This window comes from Bison bison, unplaced genomic scaffold (genome assembly GCF_000754665.1).
Source record: "Bison bison bison isolate TAMUID 2011002044 unplaced genomic scaffold, Bison_UMD1.0 scf7180017864500, whole genome shotgun sequence".
Taxonomy (NCBI): Eukaryota; Metazoa; Chordata; class Mammalia; order Artiodactyla; family Bovidae; genus Bison; species Bison bison.
The window spans coordinates 5,495,369-5,499,974 of NW_011495059.1; the positions used below are offsets into that span (position 1 = coordinate 5,495,369).

The 4,606-nt window shown below is 44.0% G+C and overlaps 1 long non-coding RNA gene across 1 annotated transcript in view; it reads left to right on the forward strand.

Moving 5' to 3' along the window:
- LOC104980453 overlaps nucleotides 1-2,889 on the forward strand; it is a 5,142-nt gene extending 2,253 nt beyond the window's left edge. The window contains exons 2-3 of the long non-coding RNA XR_824260.1: nucleotides 893-1,009; nucleotides 2,746-2,889. This is a non-coding gene — a long non-coding RNA (uncharacterized LOC104980453). The remainder of the gene's footprint in view (nucleotides 1-892; nucleotides 1,010-2,745) is intronic.
- Nucleotides 2,890-4,606: the final 1,717 nt, after the last annotated feature.

Genomic DNA, 4,606 nt, shown 5'->3' on the forward strand with positions numbered 1-4,606 from the left:
ACATTGTCTATCCCCCAGTACTTCTTACAATGTAACCAACATCTTCCCACTGAGAGATGGGATCCATACTCCCTCCCCTTGAGTCTGGTTGGCAGCTGTGACTGTTCTGGCCAATAGGGCAGAAGTAATGCTTTGTTCGAAGAAGGCAATGGCAACCCACTCCAGTGTTCTTGCCTGGAAAATCCCATGGACGGAGGAGCCTGCTAGGCTGCAGTCCATGGGGTCGCTAAGAGTCGGGCATGACTGAGCGACTTCACTATCACTTTCATGCATTGGAGAAGGAAATGGCAACCCACTCCAGTGTTCTTGCCTGGAGAATCCCAGGGACGGGGGAGCCTGGTGGGCTGCCGTCTATGGGGTCACACAGAGTTGGACACGACTGAAGCGATTTAGCAGCAGCAGCAGCAGCAGCAATGCTTTGTGACTTCTGGGGCTAGGTCATAAAGAGGATACAGCTTCCACCTGGCTTACCCTCTTTTGCAATGCTCACCCCCAGAACCCAGTCACCATATTGGGAGGAAGCTCAGACCACAGGAAGAGAGCATATGGAGATGTTTCAGCTGACAACTTGAGAATGTTTCAGCTGACAAGATCAATGGCCAGACGTGAATGAGGAAGCCTTCAGATGATTCCAGTCCCCAGGCTTCAAGCCAGCCCACCTAAAACCAAGCAGAACAAAGACGATAACCTCAGCCCAAACAGCAGATTCATGAGCAAAATAAATATTGTCATTGTCTTAAACCACTAAGTTTTAGGGTAAATTGTATGGAATCATAGTAACTGGGACAGTTTTCAAGAGCCATAATTGAGAAAAGTTGTTAACTGAACAGATGTATGAGAAGTATGTTGTCTGTAGCCAATTTTTTCTTTTTTCCTTTTTTTCTTTTTTTAGTTGAGTAGAACTTGCTTGGTGTAGATAATGGTTGAGAAGACCCACTTCTATTTCTCCTGAACCTAATATAATACTGACACAGCGTTGGTGGTCAGTGACCATTTATTGGATGGATAGGTGAGTGGGTGGAAAATTCATTGGCTCAGCACTGAACCCACTTTCTTGCTGGACTGTTAAAGTCTTAATGAATAATATCCATTGGTAGTGGTAGTAACCATTATTAGACCTGGGTAAGAAGTCCCCAGGCTTCCCTGGTGGCTCAGCGGTAAAGAATCTGCCTGCAATGCAAGAGCCATGGGAGACACGGGTTCAATCCCTGGGTTGGGAAGATTCCCTGGAGGAGGGCATGGCAACCCACTCCAGTATTTTTGCCTGGAGAATCCCCATGGACAGAGGAGTCTGGAGGTCTATAGTTTATAGGGTCACAAAGAGTTGGACATGACTGAAGCGATTTAGCACAGCAAGAGGTACCCTGCCCCAGATCCTGTGCTTCAAGCAGTACTTCAATTTGGAATGGTATTCCTCAAAATTTTCTAAGTACCTTTCTTAGGCCAATAACACCATCTTGGTCAGGTGCCCCAATTAGACCAGTCCCCATGAGGGGCCTGTTAGCCAGAAATTTCTAACTTGAAATTTTCTAAGGCTCCCTCCAGTAGTTGGGACTGACCAGAGCCAAAAGTGTCATCCAAGCAGGACTAAGCAGTCCCAGACCACATCCATCCCCTGTGGGTCTCATTCTCCATTTCTTCTCTTTGAAGAACTCTTCGACCCTCTGTCTTACCCCCCACCATTCCCTCACATATGTGTGGGTTGACCAGATGCCCTGAGATACTCCGGGACTCATGTCATGAGCCTTATAGCCAGCTGTGGTTCCAAGTGGGCAGCCTGGCAAGGACCCCACTCTTGGTATCTGGTGCAGTAATTTTTTCATGAATTTGTGAAAGATTGGGCTGCCAAAATGGTTTTAACATGCTGATTTTGATGATTCTCACTCCCTTTGAAACCAGGCTGGGTTTCAGATTCTGAGCTACCAGCAGTCCCCGCAGATGCTTGAGCTGCAAGCCTGGGCCCAGGCATTGGCTTGCACAGCTCTATTGAGACCACACTGCCTCTCTGACCTACTGCAGCCAGAGCAGTGAAGAGAAGGGCAGTAGATGGCCTAAACTCTGTGTGTTCTGCAGTCTCTTGCCCAGCTGGCCCCTGACATGGTCACCTCTCTCCCTTTGGCAAAAGCAGCCTTGCCTGTCTCCTCTGCAGACTTCTGAGATGTTGCTCTGCAATGCCAATGCACTCTTCCCACTGATGTCTCCATGAAGCTTTGTATTTCCCAGTCTTGACTTGCCTCAAGTAGAACACAGCTAAACCTGTGAGAGCAGAGTTCGCAGAGGGTCTATTAGAAGTGGTCTGATGTTTATAAGGAGGCGGCACATTCTGAAAAAAGGTAGCACTTACTGGCAACACCTGTGACATCAGAGCAAACTTCATTACTCAGAAATTTTTATTTTAAAAAGAGGTTAAACCTGTATTCTTGTGTGACTTTTTTCACTACTGGGAAGTTGTCTGTCTTGGATTTGGAAAGGACAGCTTCTTTTAAATGATAAATTGCTTGCTCCCAACAAAGCAATGTCTTTAGCGGATCTAAATCAAGTATAACATAAACCCTGGTTTCCCTTAACACCTCTGACAGAAACCACAAGGCCAGCTTACTTCACAAAGCTACGATAGGGAACACATCTCATCCCTTTTCTCTGTAAAATTGAAAAGAATCTGTTCTGTACCTCCACTTTTCGGACGTGGTAGGCTATCCAATCTCAGTGTTTTACTGTGGTTCTGATTCTGTCGTGGTTCTCCAGGCTAAAGTCCTGGTGGAGTGCCCAAGACCAGAACACTGGGGAGAAACCCTCTGAACTCCTGTCCACACTCCTGTCCACAGTGCAGGTAAGTCTCCTGTGTGCTGAGTCACGTGTTCCCTTTACTGGAGAGAAGTTCTCAATGAAGTCATTTGCAGTTATAAACTTCTCCTTACGTACTGATTTAGCTGCATTCCACAAGTTTTGTATATAGTATTTTCATTATGGTTCAAGTCTAAGCGTTGTCTAAAGTTTTGTGTTTTTTTTTTTTAAGGTATTGTTCTTTAATTTTACTTATTTATTTGTTTTGGCTGTGCTGGGTTTTTGTGGCTGCATGGCCTTTTCTCTAGCTGCGGTGCTCGGGCTTCTCACTGTGGTGGTTTCTCTTGTTATGGAGCACAGGTTCTAGGATGCGTGGGCTCAGTAGTTGCGGTTCCTGGGCTCTAGAGCATAGGCTCAGTAGTTGTGTAGTGCATGGGCTCAGCCATTCCACGGCATGTGGAATCTTCCCAGACCAGGGATGGAATCCATGTCTCCTGCATTGGTAAGCCTTACAACTCCTTACCACTCAGTCACCAGGGAAGCCCTGAAGTTTTGCTTTTGTGTCTTTATGTTGTAGTCACATATTGTAATCTGTGTGCTTCTGATGCATTGGTATCTGAGACTTGCTTTGCAGCAGATAAGGTGGTCAATAGTTGTAAATATTCCAAATGTGCTTGAGAAAGAGATAAACTCTCATTGTTGAGCATAGATTTCTAAATATGTTTTCTAAAATATCTATCAAAATTAAGCCTATATTCCAAAGACTAGAGTATGGATAGGGAAATATAGTGGGGATGTCTGGCAGCAACCACTTTAACCAAGTTATCAAGGTGATAAAGCATGTTGATGTCATGTACTCTCTGATATGACATGATGAGAGTGGCATTTCACTTCTGTGATACTCTTTCCCAAAACCCATAACTCCAGTCTAATCATGAGGAAACATCAGAAAAATCCAAACTGAGAGACATTCTTACAAAATACTTTTACCAACACTCTTCAAAAAGTCAAGGCCATGAAAAATAAGGAAAGACTGAGAAACTCTTTCAGATTAGAGGTTAAGGAAAATAAAGAAAAAATAATGACTAAATATAATGTGGTATTCTGGATTGGATCCTAGTACTTTGGCCACCTGATGCGAAGAGGCGACTTAGTGGAAAAGACCCTCATCCTGGGAAAGATTGAGGGCAGGAGGAGAGGGGGACGACAGAGGATGAGATGGTTGGACGGCATCACTGATTCAATGAACATGAGTTTGAGCAAGCTCCAGGAGATGGTGAAAGGACAGGGACGCCTGGTGTGCTGCAGTCCATGGGCTTGCGAAGAGTTGGACATGACCGAGTGACTGAACAACAACAACAACAGAAAGTGGATATGAGTGGGAAAACTGGGGATAACCAAGTTGAGCTTGGAGTTCAGTTAATGGTATTTAATACCAATATTAAGTTCTTAATTTTGACAAATGTGCTTATTAGGAACACCTCAGTAAAGGATACGTGGAAACTCCCTGTACTAGGTTTTAAACTTCTCTGCAAATCTAAAACTACTCAAAAACATTGGGTTGACCAAAAAGTTCATTCAGGTTTTCCCATAATGGGAAATTATGGGAAAATTATGGGAAAAAATTTCCCATAATTTTTTATGAAAAAACCTGAATGAACTTTTTGGTCAACCCAATAAAATGTTCATTTTAAAAAGTCAGGCCTATTAATCATATCATTCAAATTTTCTAGTAAAAATAAAGTCAGGAAAAAATTAAAGGGGGGAGCTCTGCCTCTACTTCTCCAAACACTTCTAATTTAGAACCTTCAACTCCAAAGTC